General features: G+C 48.5%; 1 protein-coding gene across 1 annotated transcript in view; it reads right to left on the reverse strand.

Moving 5' to 3' along the window:
• Slc22a3 (solute carrier family 22 member 3) overlaps window positions 1-22,303 on the reverse strand; it is an 83,696-nt gene that overhangs the window by 45,387 nt on the left and 16,006 nt on the right. The window lies entirely within an intron of this gene.

Genomic DNA, 22,303 nt, shown 5'->3' on the forward strand with positions numbered 1-22,303 from the left:
AGGGAGGTTGATCTTTAGAGCATCTTATCTCCTGTTAAACATTTTTGCTCTTCTACTCCTTAAATCAATTTTGCAAATGAATCACATGCATATTTTATACCAACATATCAATAATTTCTTTGTTTATGTAACTTATCAAGGCTATAATTTTTAGTATACTATAAATATTGATTTCTAAAATAACATTGTTGTTATAGCCCTCTTTTTAGTGTATCCAATAGTACGTAAATGGTCACTCACCAGCATCCAACGGAAATTAGTTGACAGTCTAAAATTCAACATGGATCTTTTTTCTCTTTGAATGATTATTTTTATTTCCACATGCTATTATCTTAATGTGTCATTTATATAGAAAAAATTTTTATTGACTATCAGGCTTCTTTGTGCAAAAAATTTTATATGTGTAGAGAATTTGAGTTTCAAAAATTTCCTGCTATTAAAAAGTCTCAAAATATCAAAATTTTTTCAGACCATAATTGGAAAAACATAAGATGTTGTGGATTTTGAAAAATAATTATTACACAAAGTAAAGTTTTGTTGTAAATGTACTTGTACATTTTTGGTAGAAAGTCAACAAGGGTGGCTTCTCCCATGGGGTCTTATGCTCTGTGGATGAACGTGTCTTATCACTAGAATGAGCGGGGGTTCAACATCAGTCCTTCTCCTGTGTTTCGTTTTTATAATCTGTGGTCCAAGAAAACCCTCATGGGAATGGAGAGACCCTCATGGGAATGGAGAGTGTTTACACGCTCATGAGGACACACATTTCCCAGACTCCTTTTCGGCAGGGTTCTGTGTAGGCTGGTGACAGCTCAGTGTCACTCAGTTCTTTGACCTTCCCAGTCTTGCGCCAAGATTCACATCCTGATCTATCATCTAAATTGTTTTCTTATTCTCTAGTGGCCAGTTTTCATACAATTTTACTGAAAGAAAAAAAAATGGAAACCACCCAGATTACAAAAAGTTATTTAATGCAGTCACGAGCTACTTTACTTCTTAACCACTTTCTTAATATCAAAACCAGTGTTTTGGATTGTCCCAGGGCCTGCTGACCGAGGTTGTCAACCCCAGTCAGTGTGTCCTGGTGAGAGGGAGAGGGCTGTGCTTCCTGTTCTCAGATCCCCTTGGGGAAGGAGGACACATGTGTGGTGGGGGTCTGGAGGCCTTGGGAGCACCCAGGCCTTCCCCGCCACGACCGTCCCTGCAAGTCTCCAGTGGGAGTGTGTGTTCCGGCTGAAGACCGCCGCTGTAGACCACAGCATGGAGAGAAGGCCACGCTGGGACGGGAGTTCTGAGTGTAAGTTCATGAGCAAACTCTCCTATTTGTTAATAAGACACCACTTCTTATCTTGGTTCCACAGCCAGTGGTGACTTGTCTTCGTGATCTGAAAAAGGTTGGGGGTAACGGTAGCTGGTCCACCTCACAGAATTGCTGAGAAGATAATTGAAATGGAAGAGTTTTACACAGATGCCTATTACTAGCCATCTAATCCTGGCAGTTTAAGAGGATTTTATTATCAGTTTTGGTTTATGAAGGTACAATTTTATTTTAAGTGAGCTTGCAGATGATTACTTATCTGAAATAATTTCCCACTGGGGTTAAGCATGTGAAGAATGTACCTAGAAAACACAGACAGTAAACCTCAGAAAGCAAGCCGAGTATTAAATTACCAGAGGAAAGGCGACATTTTGCCTTCAAAAATATCAATGAGCACCAAATATAAAAACCCAAGCAGTAGAATTGGCTTCACCCAGCGGAACTTCAAGTGGCCAAGTGACTAGTGCAGGGGCACAGGAGTGCTTTTCGGTAGCAAGACTTAGCAAGAGTGAACCTTATAAAGAATCTGGTCTGCCACTTTTGAGTTGTGAGCATTCAGATGCCCCCTAAATAAATTCTTTACACCCACAAAATATTCTTTAATGAAGAAATAATCAAACAGAATTTTTCATACTTCATTTTAAAATAAAACGAATTGATCATAAAAGTAAAATGGCTCAAGTACTGGGGTAAGATCACAGGCATCCCACCAGGAGTGGCCTGCCTGGTGGTGCTTTCCGCATCAGGGTTGGAGGTGAGGACACACGTTTCCCAGACTCCTTTGCTGCAGGGCTCTGTGTAGGCTGGTGACAGCTCAGAGGACGGGAGGGAGTGGGGATTCTCCTGCAGGACTTGGCGGTGTCTCCAGCGCCACTCCTGGCAGAGGAACGGTAGTTGGTAGTCAGTCAAGGGAGATGACCACACAGGTGTGGTGGGCTTTGAAACTGGCCATCCAGCAGGACAGGGCTGACCACCACGCAGGAGAGCTGTCTTTCCTGATCTTTTCCCTCTCCTTTTCCAGCCCTTCCAAAGGAGCTCGGATGTAGATCCTTTTATTAAATCTTTTTCCATTTGTAATACTTAGCCTGGTTTCCTTTTAATGACTGGGATCATGCCAATTTTCAAAAATATAAAATAAATGAACTTAAACAAAGTGTGTGTTTTTAAAGACATGCACACAAATTCACATGCACACTTATGTTTCCAATGCAGAGAGCACAGAAGCAGCAAGGATTCAAGAGCTTGGTTTTGACTCTGGCTTGTGTGATTAGGGGACAGATCCCTGCCTCTTAGGGCTTCCTAATCATCTCTGAACTCAATTCCTGCTATTGCAACAGTTGGGGCTTGTGATGAGGTAATCACATTTAAAGAGAGGTGAGCAGGCACCGAAGCCCATAGGTTTCCTAAGCTAAGGCCTTTTCCAAAAATAAACTACTACAGGCTTATTGTTCCTGGGAGACCTAAAACCTGCCTCCTGTCAATGGGCGGTCATTGTGGATTGTTGAGAATTCAAGTCTGAATCAGAGGCACTAAAGTTTATTTTTCTTTTAAGGCCATCGATGTAGAACAAGTGAGGCATCTCTGATTTTTTTTTCCCAAAGGGTACACATGCAAAAACATTTAAAAATTTCAAATGTCCATAAATCCATGTGTACCCATTCTGTTACTCATTAATCTTCAAAGTCACTCTTACACAAAGAGAATAGCTCTCCTTGGCATGAACAGAAAGTCAGTCTGATAAAAGACTCCAGCAGCTGTTCGTGTAAGGCCAAGAGGATTACATTGCCTGGTTTTGCTGAAAGCACAGGCAACTCTAGCCAAATTAGGTACTTTTGAAGGGTTTCCAACTAAGGGCTTTTCTTAGAGCTTGCCAGTTAAATTGAAATAGACATTATGTTAATTTGATTTTAATGATAAAAGCTGGGGCGAGCTATTCTTAGATATATGTCAAAGTTGTGATTTCTAAATTTTTCTTAAAACTAAAGCAACAAAGACATCCAGTTCACCAAGGTCAAAGGTAAAGGAACAAAAGGCTTATAAACTCAGGTGCTTGCCTTGCCTGCTCCTCACATGCCCAGGAATGAACTCCGATGACATCATCTGGGTTTTCCATAAAGGTCTTGTTTAGTCTCTGAACCAGACTTTTACTTGTGAGATTGGAAGATTAGAGAAGATCACAGTATTTGACTTTAATTCTGAGCCATGAGAAATAGCACCTGTTCGTTACGTGTGTTGCTTAGGGGAAAGGGGAAGTCTCTGAAGTCAAGTCACAATATCCACGGGCCTTTGTTTCCGTCAATGGTCCCAGGAGGAGCTGTGTTATGGTGAAATGTGGTTTATTCCCCTAAGGTTTATGTGCTTGGTTTGGGATTAGGGTGATGGTGTTGAGAGGTGGTGTAATCTTTAAGATGTGAGGCCCCTTGCCAGATGATTGGGTAACTGGGGCACACCCTTGGAAGAGACCCATGTGGCTCTTACAACCACAGTTAGCTCCCTCAAAAGTGGGTTCTATAAAGAGAGCGAGGCTGACCCCTGAAGTCTGGGTTCCTGACTTGCCACCTCCACACACGCCCCCACCATTGTGATCCGCCCACCCTGAGGCCCTCACCAGACACCAGGCAGAGCTGCTCATCTTAGACTTTCAGCCCCCAAACTGTGAGCTAAATAAAGCCATTTCCCTTATAAGTGCCTAGCTTATAAGTGTATTTTGTTACAGCAACAGAGAATGAACTAAGACAAGTTATAAATGGACCCGTTCCTAATCAGGTCTTAGCTTGAAATCAGCAGCCATTACATTCTTCACCGAGTTTAAAAATACCAATACCAGCTTGGGTTTGGATGTCAGGTATGCTGTGCTCCTGGCTATATTTAAAATGGTTGAATCTGCTAATGTTGACTTCCACGGGCATGTTCCATCTTTATTCAACAGTAAGGCGCCACGACAGAGCTTGGTGGTTAACAATCATCATCGTCATTAAGAAAATTGTTCGGGTTGGGTCTCCATGAGGGGGAGTTTCTCATTCTTAATTTTAGCCATGATAAGAACATTTTTAACAGGCTCGGATGGCAGATTTGGGGCATCTTCATTTAATATCAACAAGCTAATGCTGTTCTTTTAGGTATGAACCATCATGATGAGTGGCGGGTATCAAAACTGACCACGGGTATTTCTAGATAAGTCTGATTTGGTGCGATCCACATTACATAGATGAGGCCTGGAGAAATACCAGCGCGAGGTATTTACCAGTTTCCACTCTTTTTACAGAGGGTGGGAGCCAAGAGAATTCATGGGAAGCAGATATAGGAAACTATATCTAAATGAATATTTAAACATGAGAGGGACGTAGAGAGAGAAATGACTGGTGGCAGGGGGCTGGCCTGGCATGTGAGGCCCTGGGTTCGATCCTTAGCACCACATAGAAATAAATGAAAACAAAAAGATCTACTGAGGGTGGGAGGTCAACAGATCCTGCAGGAGTAGGGCCCAGGGGAGGCTCTGCGGCAGCACTCGGGCTGTGCCGTTGGGGGCTTTGGGCTGAGAAGTCCCCGGCCCCACCTTTGGTGAGAAGGGAGGGGAGGTCCAGGGCTGGGACAGTAAGCTTCTCACCCAGGAACCCAAAGGCACAGAGAGAGCTCAGGACCGAGGGAGGGTCCAGCTCCAGGGCACAGAGGAAGAGTCTGGAAGGTTGCACCTGGAAAGACCCAGGACCCAGCAGGAGTCCAGGGGATGAGAGCAGGTCCCAGAGATGAGCAGACCCAAAGACCCGGCAGTGATCACCCAGAACAGCATGGACTTGGCTCCGCATTAGAGGCTCCCTGAGGGACAAAGGCTCCTGTCGACGCTTGCGGTCCTGGAAGACATCCTCCAAAGCTCCTCGCAGCCACAGTTTAATGCGTGGTTATGCAAATGAGCTTGACATGGGATGGAGAGGTGTTTTAAAGTGCATGGCTTTTTGTCTGAACTTGTGAAATGAAAATATTAAATCTATTTTAATAGCAATGCCTTGGAAGGTCTCAACTTCTGTCCTTTAGGTGCCAACTCACATGGTAGAGGACTTGTGGGATGCACCAGCCCCTCTTCCCAGGCAGCTGTATGTAGCTCTGTGGTAAAGACATGCAATAACCCATTTTAAAACACTTATGATTTCTCTAAATAAATGGGATTGTCTAAAGATGAAAGGATCTCAATCTGTGCAGGACTCTCGAGGTGGACAAGAGTGGACCCAGACCATCTGGAGGGTTAGCTCTGCTGTTCCCAGCTCTGTGTTCCTAACATCGTTGACTCTTTGTGTCCCTGTCTGTGAAGTGAGAAGAACTATATTGATGATGTCACTGAGATTACACATATAAAGTATTTAGCTCAATGCCTGAGCTCTGTTAAATGTCCTATAAATGTCACCAACTGCAATATGATCAGTGATATAATGATGTTGCTAAAAAATAACTGATGGTTTTAAGAAGTGGTTTTTGACACAGGCTATTCCTCAGAATTACTTGGGGTAACTGAAACCCAGAATTACTCAGGGAAGCCTGAAACCCACCCCAGACCTATTAAATCAGAATCTAGTTCATGAAGTGACTGTTACGTAGAGGATACTGGCTATTCAAATGCTTTCTCAAGGATAGTTCATTGTAGCGTATTTTACTGGGTTAAATAGCATTCCCCCACATAGCTTTTGCAGATGTAACTAGTCAAGATGAGCTCACACGGGGTCAGGGTGGGCCCGGACACAGTGACAGCTATCCTTATAAGAAAACAGATGCACACCAGAAGAAGAAGACCCGTGAGGACTCGGGCAGACACTGGGGTCCTGTGTCTACAAGCCAAAGAGGGCTGCGGATTGCCAGCAGCTGCAGCGGCCCAGAGGGGCCAGGCAGAGTGTCCCCAGGAGCTTACAGAGAGGGGGCAGCCCTCACAGGTTCTGCCTCCAGAATTGTGAGAGGTTTCTGTTGCTTTAAGGAACCCCGTGTCTGGAAACTTGCTGGGCCACCCTAGGGAACCCACACACACACACTGATTGAGATATTTTGAGAGTTTGGTACAATGAAGCGTTATTGAGCTGTCCCTTCCTGTTACTGCTTGGAATTTGGGGATGGGCGGGTCCCCATCCACAGAAGGCACCTGCCTGTCGGCCCTCAGTCCTGCCTGTCAGCCCCACTCTGTCGACCATGGGTCTCTCTCCCAGGTGTAAGTTCTGTCACCATCCTGGGCTCTGCCAGAGGCACCACGCCTGCTTGGGGCCAGCAGAGCCAGGAGGCTGGCTTCTGCGTGGGAGGACTCCACCGGCTAGAGGGAAGGGGCGCTGCTGCCCTGCACAGATGCTGGCCAGCAGGAGACGGAGACGAGCTTGCCCTGGCCTGCTCAGGGCTTGAGGCCCAGCCCCTTCCTCCTGGGGGTGCTCCCGCCCTATCAGACCCTTCATGACCACCCACCCGCCCTGAACAGAAGGAAGGCTGCCTTGGGCCCACTTATGGTCTCTTGGGTTTCCCCGGCTGCACGCCCCTCCATACTGAGAGGCCCGGGTCCTGACGTGCCAGCTGTCCCGCTGCCCTGAGGTGCAGGCTGCACCCACTGCAGGGTGCAGGAGCCACAGCCGCATGCAGCAGGGCAGAGGCCTTGGCTCCTCCCCAGTGCTGGGCGCAGGGTCTGCGGCTGGGAAGAGCCCGGCATGAATGCCCTTCTCCCCAACAGACTCAGGCCCACGAGAAGCTCCAGAGCAACACAAGGGCAGACTGCTTTGGGGACAGTGCCGGTGGCCTCTTCGACCTCCGCGCCTCTAGAAAGCACCGACCTTGGCCCTGCAGGGCTGTGCAGCCAGCTGCCCAGGGCCGGGGACCTGGCTTCCCCTTGTGACTCTGTGGCTTGGACGGCCTGGGAGCACCCCTGCCCCAGTGACCCTGCAGCTGGGTTTCAGCATCTGTTCACTATGGGGAGGTGTGGGCAGTCTTTAAAAGATTTTACCAGAATAAGGAAGAGAGTTAAAGATAATCTCACTTAAAGAGATACCGTAAAAGTAGAGCCCAGCACCTGAGGATGGCCGTTGAGGGTGAAGCCCTGAGCACCCCACAGCACCGCCACATTCCTCCCCAGACACCTTTCCCTTCATCCTCTCCCTGGCCCCTTATGGGCTCACAGAAAGGATAGGAAGGGAGGAAGGAGGGAGGAGGGGGAGGAGGGAGGGAGGGAGAAGGAGGAAGAGGAAAGAAGGAAGTAGGGAAGGAGGGAGAGAGGGAGGAGGGAGAGGAAGGGAGGAGGGACAGTAAGGGAGGAGGGAGAGAAGGAGGAGGGAGAGGGTGGGAGGAGGGAGAGAGGGAGGAGGGAGAGGAAGGGAGGAGGGACAGGAAGGCAGGAGGGAGGAAGGGAGAGGAAGGCAGGAGGGAGAGGAAGGCAGGAGGGAGGAAGGGAGGAGGGAGAGGAAGGCAGGAGGGAGAGGAAGGGAGGAGGGAGAGGAAGGGAGGAGGGAGAGGAAGGGAGGAGGGAGAGGAAGGCAGGAGGGAGAGGAAGGCAGGAGGGAGAGGAAGGGAGGAGGGAGAGGAAGGGAGGAGGGAGAGGAAGGCAGGAGGGAGAGGAAGGCAGGAGGGAGAGGAAGGGAGGAGGGAGAGGAAGGGAGGAGGGAGAGGAAGGGAGGAGGGAGAGGAAGGGAGGAGGGAGAGGAAGGCAGGAGGGAGAGGAAGGCAGGAGGGAGAGGAAGGGAGGAGGGAGAGGAAGGGAGGAGGGAGAGGAAGGCAGGAGGGAGAGGAAGGGAGGAGGGAGAGGAAGGGAGGAGGGAGAGGAAGGCAGGAGGGAGAGGAAGGCAGGAGGGAGAGGAAGGGAGGAGGGAGAGGAAGGCAGGAGGGAGGAGGGGGAAGGGAGAGGAAGGGAGGAGGGAGAGGAAGGGAAGAGGGAGAGGATGGGAGGAGGCAGAGAGGGAGGAGGGAGGAGGGAGAGAAAGGGAGGAGGGAGAGGAAGGAAGGAGGGAGAGGAAGGGAGGAGGGAGAGGAAGGGAGGAGGGAGAGGAAGGGAGGAGGGAGAGGAAGGGAGGAGGGAGAGGAAGGGAGGAGGGAGAGGAAGGGAGGAGGGAGAGGAAGGGAGGAGGGAGAGGATGGGAGGAGGCAGAGAGGGAGGAGGGAGAGAAAGGGAGGAGGGAGAGGAAGGAAGGAGGGAGAGGAAGGAAGGAGGGAGAGAAGGAGGAGGGAGAGGAAGGCAGGAGGGAGGAGGGGGAAGGGAGAGGAAGGGAGGAGGGACAGTAAGGGAGGAGGGAGAGAGGGAGGAGGGAGAGGGTGGGAGGAGGGAGAGAGGGAGGAGGGAGAGGAAGGGAGGAGGGACAGGAAGGCAGGAGGGAGGAGGGGGAAGGGAGAGGAAGGCAGGAGGGAGAGGAAGGCAGGAGGGAGAGGAAGGCAGGAGGGAGAAAGGGAGGAAAGGCTGGACAACAGGTAAAGGGCATGAGGAGATAACGCAGGAGTCAGAAGACAAAACAGGGCCCAGGGATGACAGCTGGACCTGGCCTCCAGAGCACACACATGTAGGGCCACTGTGTCGGCCCCCAGAAGGGCACAGGGTCACAGGTGGGTAGTGTGAAATGTCCACGTTTATCCAGAGGGGGCCCAGATTCAAAGAGCTGAGGAAGTACTACATACATTTAGGAAATACGACCAAAAAATCAATACTGACTCCCAGTTCCCAAGGTCACAGTCACCGTTTTATGGACTCCTCTCTCCCACAATTTCCAGATAAAAGGACCCAACCATTACTAAAAACCCCAAACCACAGATAAGGACTCAGGAAATGCAGATGGGAAGGGTCCCTCCACAGGCTCCGGGCAGTTCTGATAAGAGCAGGGCCTGGTGGTGTCCCCTCCCACCCGCGGTGAGGACACCTGTGAGGGAGTCCTTCCTCGGACAGACGGAGGCGGTGGGCAGCAGACCGAACGATGGAGGAAGGTGAGTGATACCTGGAACACCCCTTCAGAGAAGTGCTGCAGGAAAAAGGCCAAGGATGCCAGACAGGTGGCTCACACCAGGCTGAGGCAGGAGGACTGCAGTTCAAAGCCAGCCTCGGCCACGGGGTGAGGCCGGAAGCCACTCAGGGAGGCCAGGCCTCAGAATAAAACACAAAAAGGGCTGGAGACGCAGCTCAGGGTGAAGCGACCTTCAATCCCAGGAACCAAAACAACACAAAACAGCAACAAAAGGACAAAAGAGGAGCTACCTGAGAGAAAAGAGGCAGAATTAAGTCCAACACCCGACACGGGTCTTTCTCCACATGGGAAAGGAGGTCACCTTGAGTCCTAGAGGGAGTGGCCTCTCTGGCTCCCTGTCCCACCAGACCATCCTAACTCCTAACACCTGAAGTTCGAGCTTCAGGGGCCCTGCTTCCAAAAGCCGGCTGCTGAACTATCTTTAATAACGCTCCACCAATGGAGAGAGTGGGGGGCCCTCCACCAGCTGTGTTTATAAGGTACGTAGGAAAACGTGATCGCCTGCCGTCCAGCAATGAGAGCTCCTGCTTGTGGTACGGGGAGGATGCCCCTTGGGTCTTGCCTTGGGAATGGTTGAGACCTCGTCAAGTCAGAGGCCCCCACTGCTACAGACAGAATTGGGGGCTTGGTGTTTGTTTCAAGCTCTGCCCATCATGCCCTGACCATTTCCCAAATCCTCAGCCCCATCACTTTTCACCCACACTCCGTTTGTTTCACTTCTGAACTTCCCTCTCTCTCTGTCTGGAACCACTTTTCTATTTTTATTTTAATTTTCAATCTCTTCTCTGTCTAGTAAAGTCACTCTTCAAGGCCTAGATAAAAGGGGCCCATTGGGTGGGAAGTGCCCTCCCTCCCGGAGCCTTCAGAGACTTCAAGCGGGTCAGCGCCACAAGTTAGCACCTCAGTTGTGATCACACATCATGAATTTTCCAAGAAAGTTCCAATATATATATATATATATTTTTTTTTTTCCCCTAAAAAGTACTTTTAAAAGTTTCTTTGACTACATACCCCTGTTTTTTGAGTTTATTACAAAATTATTTTCTGTATGATCAGGTTTTTGTTGTTGTTGTTGTTTTGTTTTTGGGACCAGGGATTAAATCCAAGGGCATAACCACTGAGCCACATCTCCAGCCATTCAATTTTTTTTTTTTTTAATTTGGCCTTGCTATGTTGCTAAGGCTGGCTTTGAAGTTGTGATCCTCCTGCCCCAGCCTCCTGAGCCACTGGGACTACAGGCGGCACCGCTGGCTATATGATCAGATTTTAAACCTGGAAAAACAAATTCTCCAGAACGTGAAAACGGGCCTGCAGAACTGCAACCTTGGTCTTTTCCCGGGTTAACATGTATTTTTAAAGCTTCTTAAAACGACTGAATTTGATATGATGATTAAAAGTCGTATTCTAATTCCACCTCCACCTTTCTGACTTTGACATACCCTTCTGGAATCCTTCTAGAATCTTCTCACATCCAATTAAAGAATCGTCTGGAATCTGGGCAATTGCCCTTTCAGAATTTTCTGATTCTGTGACCACAGAACGAGTGTGAGACACCAACCCCTGGTTGCTTATATCACTAAAATGATTATTCTCATAGACAGACACGCAATGAAGAGTTCTAGAGGAGAGTTTGTCCTGGGCAATTGTGCCACTAACAGAGACCAGGCGGACTCCCTGCGTCCTTCCACAAGTTCAGAGTTCATTGAACAACAACTTCACGAGCCGCGTCAGTTTCTTTAGCTTTAAGTCACGGAGTTCTCTCGGTTTTGGTAGGTGGTTGGGACATGGCAATCACAAGTCTTTTATTCCATTCTCATCGTCATTACCAATATCCATGCCTCTCAGATCACACTACGAATGCAGAGGGTCCCTGACGATGGCCAGATAAGAGATGAAGTAGGGTCTTGGCAGGCAGTTTCAAAGTGGGCTGACACCAGGTAAAACTGCCGAGCTGAGGTCTGGGGACAGAGAACCGCAGGTTCTCACTGCGTTAATCTTACGGGGCAAGGCTCCTGGTGAACGACCAGGCGCAGGGGCTAGTGTTGCCACCGTGCACAGTCTTGGGGTGCTCTCCTTTTGTGGCCTTAGCTGAGGGGTTACATCTGGTATGACTGATGAGCTCCTGTGTCTGGTGTTTCTGACATGATTGTATATGCCCATGTGTCCGCCTGCTCCTGATTTAATCCAGTTGGCACAGATAAATGATTCAGTTTATGTCTTACGGTTGGTGCTGGGCGGATGGCGGCTGTTTGCTTGTACAAACAAGGTATGGTCATTCTCAGGTGGCACTTGTGCTCAGAACAGAGCAGCTCAGGGCAAACTGCTTCTTTATGAAATGGAGCATCTCCGAGGTGTGCACAGCCGGGACACTGCCGTCCCAGGCAACACGGAGTAACTCAGAGCAGGTGTGGCCTCTCTCCAACAAGAAAGCCAATGAGAGAGTCAGGGCTGCTGACGGATCACCACGGGTTAAAACAGGGACTTGATTCACACAATTAAAATCTTTGGGTCAAACCTCAGCTTTCTTTCTTAGCAGACTTCGCAGGTGGCTCCTTCCCTCCTCTGTGTCCTGGGCTCAGTTTCACTTTGTTTATTGTTCTTTTGGTGGTTTGTATCCGAGAGCAAGAGCAAGAGGGACTTGACAACAGAATTATTTTCATAACATTTCCAATTGATTGCAATCAGGAAAGAGCTGTGGGAAAACATTTAATCTTAGGCCAGTTTGGGCCGGGTTTTATGATAGAACTTCAAGGAAGTCCTGGCCAGCCTTAGGACAATGGAGTTATTCACTGATGTCCACCTGGAGATCACAGCTTTGCAAGCACTACCCTGTTGAAACTGGACAGTTCGTAATTATTTGGCCCAAAGAGTGAACCACACTTGGATACTGAACTCCAAATATTTCCACATGGGCAAAGACCTTGGTCCCAGTACCTCACCTTATTCCATACTCACTCCCCTTCCTTAGCGTCTCCTGAACTGTCCCTGCCCAGCTGTGGAGCATGTGAGGACAGGCCTGGTCTTTCCCACACCTGGGGTCCATGTTGATTCTGCCTGTTCTGGGGCAAAATTAACTTAACATCTGTTTAGTCATTCTAATTCCTGCTGGGATCTGAGATCCCGTCACCCATGGCTGTGCAAGTTCCTAGATCCAAAACATTCGCTTCTTAATACATTTTACATGCAAATGGTTTCCATGATGATGACCTGGATTGATAAAAACAAGCAAAAACTGTACACGGACCTCCTGATGACCCTGTACTACCAAGGATTCACTCTCTCAACACACGTTAGCCAAGTAGCAGGGCTCCGCCAGGCAGCTGCTGTCAATGGTGCGACAGTCTCCTCTGCACATACATCCTGGTGTGCAGGTGAACGCAGAGAACACCTCACCCCATGGCATGCCTCAAATCTGAAATCCAGCAGCCGAAATTAATTTTTATTGACAATTAACATTTACTTCTTACTCTGTGGGACAGGCTTTCAAGCTGTTGTTTTATGGGCAACATCTCAGTAAGTCCACCTAACACCTTGTGAGGGAGACACTGATATTTTCCTCATTTCATAGATGAATAAACAGACTTGGAGAGATCAGGAAACTGATTGGAGGCATCATATTTACACCAGTTGGATGTTGCCTATGTCTGCTCTAAAATTTCCTATGACTAGTGAAAAAAAAAAAATGTTAGTATCACACCAGCCTGGTTTTTCTTTGCCTTCAAGCATCACTCTGGCTACTGCATATGGTTCTTAGAGCCAACTGGCTGGGGGGAGGTGCAAATTTTGAGTACAAGAGTTATGCATCTTGGTCCTAAAATTACGTTTGCTTGGGAAAAGAAGAGAAAGTTCTAGAACAGATGTCGTCCTGGCAGTTTATATGTCTTTTTCTTGGCTCACACCTAGGTTTGACAAGAGGAAAACCCATGACTGCTAAATACTATTAACTCTCTTCAAACCTGTGGCCATTTAGAAAGGCCAGGGTCCTGGTGGGTGAGCACGGAGTAGGACCTGGTTTTCTGTGAGCCCCTGCTTCACTCTGTTTCTTTCAGGAAATGCAGGAACAAAGGTGTCACCGGTGGAGGTCTGGCTGGGGCCATGTGATCTTCCTTGCAGTGCTCTCTGTCTTCCCACTTGGAAAGCAGCGAGGAGAGCCTTCTAGACCCCCTCTGTCCCAAGCGGCAGGCACCCACCCCTGTGCGTCTCTCTGGAGTGCACCTGGGATGCAGGATTCTCACCTCTGTCATTGCAGGGTTTCCAAGGTGAAGGTGGACCCAGGACACTTCTATTAATAACTTATTGCTGCTCTGGAGGCTGGCAGCCTCCCTTGGAGACCCAGTGGCCTCCTGTGCCAACTCTTTTCTCTCCTGGTTCTTCTTCATCCACATCTGCTCCAAACCAGAGAGCAGAGACCCTGTAGATAAGTATGGTGAGATAACCATGGGAAAGGGCCCCTCAGAGAGGCCAGGGTGCTCTGGCTGCCGGCCGGTGAGCGGGGAAGATTTCTGCTCCCCAAGATATTGCCACATTTAGAGTGCTTCCAAATCTTGCATTCTCCATGACCAGAGAGAGGAATAAGCAAGTTAAGCCTGCTTTTAAAAAAATGGCTCACTCATTCATTCATGAAAAGCCTGTTAGGGAGGGATTGCTGCTGGATGGGGGCGTGTCATGTGCACAGCAGGCAGATCCACACTGGGCTCTGGTTCCAGCCAAGCACCAGGGATGTGGGATGGGGCCCACAGCACAAAGGGGAATGTGTTTAAATGCCATAGGAGAAACACAGAATGCTCATCCAGCTCCGAGGAGGGAGTGACAAGTCCCAGCTGGGAGTTACGTGTCAGGAAAGGCTTTATGGAGGCGGCAGCATTGGAGCCAGCCTCCAAGAACTGGTTGTATTTTGACACACAGAGAAAGGCAGGATCAGCAGAGAAATCAGAAGGGGCAAGGGCAGACCAGGATTACAATACCTAACTAGCTCACTCAAAAATGTAATGGGAGATGTAATTACATCTCTTAAGAGCTATTAAGTGGCATCTTAATAGTTCTATGCAATTTACAAAGTATTTTACTATCCATTATTTTATTTGATTCACACAAAATATGACCTTAAGCCTTAAGAACCTATCAAATTTTATTTTCAGTAAGGCTCAACTGAGGACCTAAATGTGAATGTAATGTAAACATAGCAATGCTTCATGAAGTCAAATAGTGCTACTTAGTTCTAATGACTAGAAGTTACTAGAAAATAGAGAGCATAGTATAATGAAGTCACATGTATGTATGTAAAATGCACATACTGCTTCATTAATGTCCTGTTCCCCCAACCTGGCTTGATAAGTAATAATGGGAGAGTATTAACAATGCCTGGTGGAACACTGGATTGCTTGGTCCTATGATTAATTTTTAGAGAGATGGAGTTGTAAAGAGACACTCTCACGTGCATGCCCACCTATGTATAATGGACGAGAGTGGATGTCCCTTAGGAGGGAGATTGGGACTTTTGGTCTAGTCAAAAATGCCCTGGCCAGATTTCCCACCCCCACATGCTATTTTGGAGCCTTGCCAGACCCCATCAGAAGGCAGAGCCCAGGTCCCTTTTCTTTGAATCCAGGAAGAGCTTGACACCCTCCTGGAACTGATGGAATCAATGGAAATAATGCAGGGTGGTTTTCAAGCTTTGGTCAGAAAGGCAATGTGGCTTCTACCTCAGGAGCAAGCCCACATTTGAGCTGCTTCGAGAGAAGTCTGAGGCAGCCATGCTGGGAGGAAGCCTGAGCTCCACGGGAGGCCATGTGCAGTCATTTCAGCTGACAGCAGTACTGACTGCCTGGTATATTAAGGCATGTAACAAAGACACCTCTGATGGTCCTGCCCTGGCTATAAGGTCATCCCTTAGCCCCGTACCTGAGGTTGCACCTTACAGAGCAAACACATGCCTTGTTATACCCATTCTAAGTTCCTGACCCACAGAAACTGCATGAGAAACTAGTCTCTTTCATCAGTAAATTTTGGGGTTATTTGTTACACTGTAATAGTAAGTGGAGTTCCAATTTGATCTGTAGTGGTTTGTTTCTTTAAAAATCTGAAGTAAATATGACAATATGCTTACATGTGTTCATTTTGGGTGATGGGTACATAAATATTTTTTACAATTTTGCTTAGTTGAAAACTGTGATCTTAATATGAAACACAAATTGTTGGAATTTCTAGTAAACTTATGTGTTAATGTCAAAAAGTGGAAAAATTCCAAAAGATTTGCATGTAAAGATATTTACATTTTACTTTGTTCATTTAATAATTCAAAGATGGAGATGAAATTACTATAATATGGCCAATAAGCATCACAACAGCACGTTACTATAATAATTGCTGTTAATGTTGCTACACAGTAGAAAGTTCTGAAAACTGCTTCACATGACTTATAAATAAAATAAACATTTTCATAATAGTCTAGAAAAAGTCTGCTACAGCAGCATTGTTTACACGATTTTTGAAAAGCAAATGGATTTTGGCCTGCTCAAAGAGATTAAGATAAACACAGGCATTTAGGGGTAATTTACCAATAAATCATGTCAGGCTTAGGTTGTTTACAGATAGAAAGTATTACTGAAAAACTAAAGAAAAGTAAAATCACTGACATGAAAATCTCCTGTAGGCTTCTTCTTCCAAGTAGGCACATGGAAATTGTGGTGATGTTGGAAATATGAAATACACAATGGAACAAAAAATTCCTTCTGCATCTCACCAAATAGAGTGCTTCCTGCGGATCTTCTCCAGGTTTGGGGTTCCTGTTTCTTGGAAGTGTGTGTGAACCAGCAGACCAAGAGCTGGGCCTATATGACTAGTGTCTGCAGAAATCCGCAGGGTGTGCAGCAAGGGGAGCAGGGGGTGTGCCGGGGCACGGAGGGGCAGGAGGCGAACAGAAAGAGGGTGCAGACCAGCTGCTATGTGACTCTGCGCCCAGGAGCACTGATCCCACTCTTCCTCTCAGATGGTTGACACCAGGCCAGGAGCAAGGCGGCGGGTAAAGAGCAGCCTGGGGTCCTGGGGTCCTGGGAGACCCTGGGAGAGCCGATTGTCTGGGACAACCACCTGGTGGAGCCTGCTCAGGCTGCCAGGGAGGGGTTGCCTGGACAGGATGCAGGTGCTTAGCTGTGGGGGGACTCAGGGCCAAGGCAAGTGGCTCCAAAGGTCAGGGACACTGTGAGGGATTCAGGGCCAAGGAAGGTGGCTCCAAAGGTCAGGGACATTGTGAGGGTTCAAACGTGGAACGGCAAAAACCTCCAGTGAAGGACAGACTGAGGTCAGAGGGGCCAAGGTGGGGAGGGATGGGAGCTGCTGAGCAGGTGGGAGGGCGAGCCAGAGAGGGGTAGGAGGAAAGGCCTTCCTCAGGGGTGGGGTTCCTGCCCCCCATGGTACCACCAGGAGGAAGAGGTGGGAGGTGAGGTGGGGTTGGGGGCTCTTGCCTCAGTGGAGAAGCTTGTCCCAAGCCTCCTGTTCCCCAGGGAGGTGGAGAGTGAGAGGTTTTCTGAGAGCGAGGGGAGGGACTGGGTGGGGAGGGGCAGGTTGAAAGTTTGCAGAGAACAGAGCCTGAGCACCAGAGTGAGGGGTCAGGACACACCGCAGGGCAGCTGGGCAGCACTGAAGGCCCAGGAGCTAGTCAGGGCAGAGCAGCAAGTGCGAGGCTCCCGGAGTGCGCACAGCCCGGCTGGCGGGGGGAGGGCAGCAGCAGGAACCTTGCAAACTGGGGACTGAAGAACTGGACTGTGGGTCTCAGCTGGTCGGGGAAAAGAAAAGGAGGACCCAGGGCATATGGCGGAGGTGGTCAGCAGGTTGCATGAAGTGTGAGGCTGGAGGCTGCTCTGGGAGGTGCAGAGCCTTAACTGCAGAGCTGTAGGGGAGGGGCCCAGGCCTCTTGTTCACTCTGAAGCCCTAGCACCTCCTAAGGCCAGGACCTGGTCACTCCAAACCCTCCTCTTGCATGAGAGAATAGTGCACTTGCAGCTCGAGGTCCACCTTCCAGGATGACTGGGGAAGGCCGCTGGAGATGCGGCCTGTTGAGGTGTGGATCTGAGGTGTCTCGGCAGAGCCCCTGTGTTGACGTAGGAGTGATCATGGTGAGATGTTTGGACTGAGGGAGCCATAACCCAAACAGTCCATGCGAGTCTGAATGGACTGACTGGGCGGTGACTGTGGGCAGGTGGGACATGGGTAGAGAAGGGGGTCACTGGGGGGGTACCCTGGGAGGGTGCATCTTCCCTGTGGGCCCTTCCCCTTCTCTCTCTATATCACCAGAGCCACGGAGTGATCCCACCACGCACAAGACCTCTGACCCTGGAGCCAGATCAGCTCGTCCTCCCTAAGTCATCCTTGTCAGTCGTCCTGGTCACAGTGATACAAAGCTACCTGACACACAGCTCAGGACCTGGATGAGACTCCTCTGCTGAGCAGAGGAAGGTTCTGTTGCATTCAAAACCCGCATATGGGGGAGATCAGGGCACCGACAAGGTGGAGGACATTTTCTCATCACCCCTAATGTGCACAAGGAGGATCAGAAGGCAAAGGGTTAGGGCAGAGAAAGCCACAGCCGGAGTGGTAGCCACAGCCAGAGTGGTAGCCACAGTCTGAAGACCCGAACTTCCCATGACCTGTGACCTTTCTCTGGAGAGGGCCAGGCTTGGTTTCAGCCAGTCACCATGGCAACGGAAACACCACAGCTGAAGCTTGCCCCTTTGGGCCATCAGTGCTCCAGGTGAGGACCCAGACCTGACCAGACTGCAGCTCAGCAGCATCTGGAGTGGCAAATCCCAGGCCCAGCTACACCCCTGCTGAACCTGAAGCTCCAGGTGAGCCCTGGAGTCTGTTTCTGAAAGCCCCCAAGGTCACAAGCCAGCCAGGTCACAAGCCCACTAGGCCACTGAGTCCGCTGCTCTCAAGGCAGGTGGGCAGGGACAGGAGGGCGGTTTGCAGTCAGGTGGACTTGAGGGAAAGCAGGCCCATGCTGTCCTATCCCACGGCAGGCACAAAGCTGCCCCCAGCCTCAATTCCATTCTTTGGAAAAATAGGAAAAATGACAACAACTTTCCTCGTAAAGCTGATTTGATGCTAAAAATAATATATTTAAAACTCCTGAAGCATACTTAGCTATTGCATTTTGTGACTGGAAGTTTCAATAACCCGAATAACCCCACATAGTATGTAATCTCATCCAGATCAATACGTTATTGCTTTATGAATCAAATACATGTATCTTGCTACGTAGTAAAAAAGAATCACTGATATAAGACAATGTTAAAGGACTTGGGGCAGGAGTGCTGCTCAGTGGCAGCACATGCTTTGCATAAGGGCCCTGTTCCATCCTGGGCACTGAAAACAAATAAACAAATAAAGCAGGTACAGTAAAGAACAATGCTAGAGGCATGACATGGAAACACACTGTAGCTATTAAACACTACAGGTCGGTTAAAATCTAAATTCCTGCTAATGAAGCCATGGCCTTTTTAAGTCTTTGTACTGAGGGAGGCAACTGTAGTTTCTTCCCCAGTTTCAGTCTGTGCTGTATCCACCTTTCATTACTGAAGGAGTAGCTGGAGCCTGGATTCCTTTTACAAAGAAAAGAGGTTTATTTAGCTCACCGTTCTGGTTGTTCAAGGGACGCACCTGGTAGTGGCCTTCTTGCTAACAAAGGCCCTGGATGACACAAGGCATCGCCGGGTAGGAGACAGAGCGCGTGCGAGCGTGTCATCTGCTGGTCTGGCAGAATCACACCAGATTGATCCCCGGGACTCCCCCGATAACTGATCCCAACCACCTATCACCTCTATGCAGAATGGACAGACTAAGTTCCCACCCTCAGAGGACCTCACAGTGAGGACCAGACACATGAACCCCGGGGATGACTCAAACCATATCCAAACCACAGCAGCCAGGTTCACTTTTCGATCCTGCTTTGGACAATGGGGGCCTCTCACCATCTGTAACAGTTTCCAAGTCAGGGTCCTCAGTGGCCAGAGACGTGATTTCTCCTGCACTGGATTTTCTGTGGAGCCTGCTCTTGGCTGAGAATCTGTGTTCTCGTGGGAGTGAGTGGGTACGTGCTTTAAGAGACCATCCGCAGCATTTTTCTTACTAGCTTCAGCTTCTCAGTCCCTCTAGCTCTTGGGCCTGCTGAGAAGGGACTTGGTGCTTCTTCTTTGTTGTATGCTTTCACTTCCAAACCTGCCATTGTTGCTCAGAAATCCCACTGAGTTGAATCTGACTGGATTTCTGTCACCAAGCGGCGTGTGGTCCATGCCTCGGGTTCATGGGCACCACAGTAATGTCAGGCTACTTCACGCCTCCTTCAGTTCTGCCTTTGGAAAGGTGAGTCTTCATTAGTTGAGAAAAGCGTAAGCAGCAGCAAGGAGAGGCTGCCTCTTCAGGGCCCTGCATGGGCAGCCTCTTCTTCCAAAACCAATCTTCCAAGCAACGCTGTAAAATACGGCTGAAATCACGCATCTGCACGAACTTATATCCAGGCTTTTTGGAACTTAGTATGATATCAACAACATTTCTACATTGTTATTTTACATGTAAATGTCATCATTTCTCCAATAAGTAAATCAAATGGGCACACCAGATTTAACCCCATTCCCCCCTTTACACACCTGAGTTGTTCACTTGGGTCAGAATTATACACTTTGCCAGTCATTATTTCTACTAGTGGAGTGTTCGGAGTGTCCAACCGTCCTTTGTTCATCCTAGTTTTAACATGGTTAATTCCAGGTCCCAGGGAATGCCCTCAATTCCAGGCAAGCCAGGACAGCTGGTCGCCCTAGGAGAGGCCAAGGACCAGGTGTACATGCCTCCTCAGGGACTTGGAGGACCTCGTCCCCAGTAGGGGATTTTTACCTTCCTAATCAGGAAGATGGTGTGCTCTCTGAAGACAGAAGCCATGCCTGAAACTATATGAAACACACAAAAGTATCATTAAAAATGAGGGTTACCCCAAAGAAAATTTGGGGGATGCAACCACTAACTTTGAGGATTGAATTATTAAATTGACACTGAGCATTTCAGATGGGAACAGAGACATTTTTGTGTGCCGCATTCAGGAAAGGCCTTCTGTGTATGCACAGTGGCCAGGACCTGCCGTGTGTCTGGGGGCTCCTGTCTGCTCTGCATCTCTGTCCTGCAGCCAGTGATGCCCACAGGGAAGCAGCTCCTGGGGAGGTGCAGGCCAGCTCTCAGGGGACAATGAAATCTGCAAGGTTAGTTCACCTCGCATGGATCTTGTCTATGAGGGGCAAATCTGTACCACAGGTTTCCTTTGAATGACTGTCCCCGTCTACTGCAGTTTAACAGAAACTGAACAAGCCCCTCGCCCCACACAGCTTCTTTTCATATGTTCAGTGGTCTGTTGGGTTTCCTCTCGGGGAATCATCTGCACGCTCTATCTATGCTCAAGGCTCACGCTCTTTCTCTTATTGACAGAAGTTCCACGTATATTCCTGAGATGGCAAGGAACCGCTGTTGTTCAGAGATCACAGGTTGCTTTCCAGTTCTTCTGGAGAAATTCTGGGTCCCAGATTTTGGGCGAGTTATGTCATCTGAGAACGCCAGCACGCACCTCGTGAGGACTTGGCCCACGTCAGGTGTCTGGATTGGTGCCCGGCAGGCGGTGAGGTCACTGCAGCCCTGGCTGTGCATGGGTACCATCTCCATAATGGGGCTGGGGTGTTGGGCTCTGCTGCACCACTACTCTCTGTCATCAGTCAGTCAACATCACAATGTCATTAACTAGAAGCGAGCTTGCCATAGGAATCAATTTGGGGCTTATCACTGAGACTTTAGGAAGTTTCTTTCTGAGGTCTTTCCCCGACCTTGTCACAGGTCCCTGTATTTCCCTTCATTCACTTTACCGTTCATTTACTTTGACATCAAAGTCCCGAGTCTACCTTGACTCCACCTCTGAATGTGGGTTGTCTAAGAGTCATTGTTTTTTACAGCACCACTTACTGAAAACTCCGTCTCTTTCCCAGGGCTGTGGGGCCTCCTTGGTGGTATACGTTGCCCAGGGTTTGTCCATCCCGTTGGTTAAGGGCTGTCCTGACTGCAGTCCACTATCTTTACCACTTTGCCTTGTTAGTTTATCCTCATTTCTGGCCAGACAAGCCCTTGTCTTTATTCCATGCACCATTTTTAGAGTGGCTTGCCCATTTAGAGTTCTTTATTCTTCTACCCACAGACATTACAATAACTGTATTTGCTTCTTTCTTCTTATTATTAACTCGTGATAAATAGGAACCTGAACTCCAGCTCCAAGTTCACCCTGTTTTGTCACTAGGCCAATGGTAGATAAGGTTAAAAGACTACATCGTGGGGGACCAGTTAATAAATTCAATGCATGAATCATATATTAGCAATAATTCCAACGGTTTTTGGAAAGGGAAACTGAGAGGGTGGGCTTTAGGCAGGGTACTCCAATCTGGCTCATGCCGGATTGCTGGGGCTTGTTTAGTGTGTGTTTATTTTCCTAAGGAAAGAGGTTACAGAGAGACCGAGAAAATGGTAAAGGCAGTCAATACAATACATAGTCACTAAAAATTTCAAATAATTTATACACACCTACACACACACACATATATTACACCTTGACAGATTACACAGCTAAAAAAAAATCATGAAGTGAAATGTCTAAGAAGATCAGGAGTAAGGACAATAACTAATTGCATGGCATGCCATTAAACAGGAATTGGAAACTGACTATTTAAGAATATTCTAATTATAAATACTTGAAAAGCATATGAAATGTGTGTTTGCTATCTTCTAATAGCTGTAACAAGATGAAGAGTTAAAGGCCATGCTGGACTAATGCGAGATCAGAAGGGGAGCCGGGATTAATATTTCTTGGACTCTGTTTCCACGCATTACTATAGTTCTTCCCAGGACACCTTCACAGTAATAAAACATGGATGTTGACTGTGCTCCACGTGTTCAGGAGCAGACTGTCTGGATATGTCCACACCTTCCCTAGTGAAAGCCGTTCAAC

This window comes from Urocitellus parryii, chromosome 8, assembly GCF_045843805.1.
Source record: "Urocitellus parryii isolate mUroPar1 chromosome 8, mUroPar1.hap1, whole genome shotgun sequence".
In the NCBI taxonomy this organism is placed as follows: domain Eukaryota; kingdom Metazoa; phylum Chordata; class Mammalia; order Rodentia; family Sciuridae; genus Urocitellus; species Urocitellus parryii.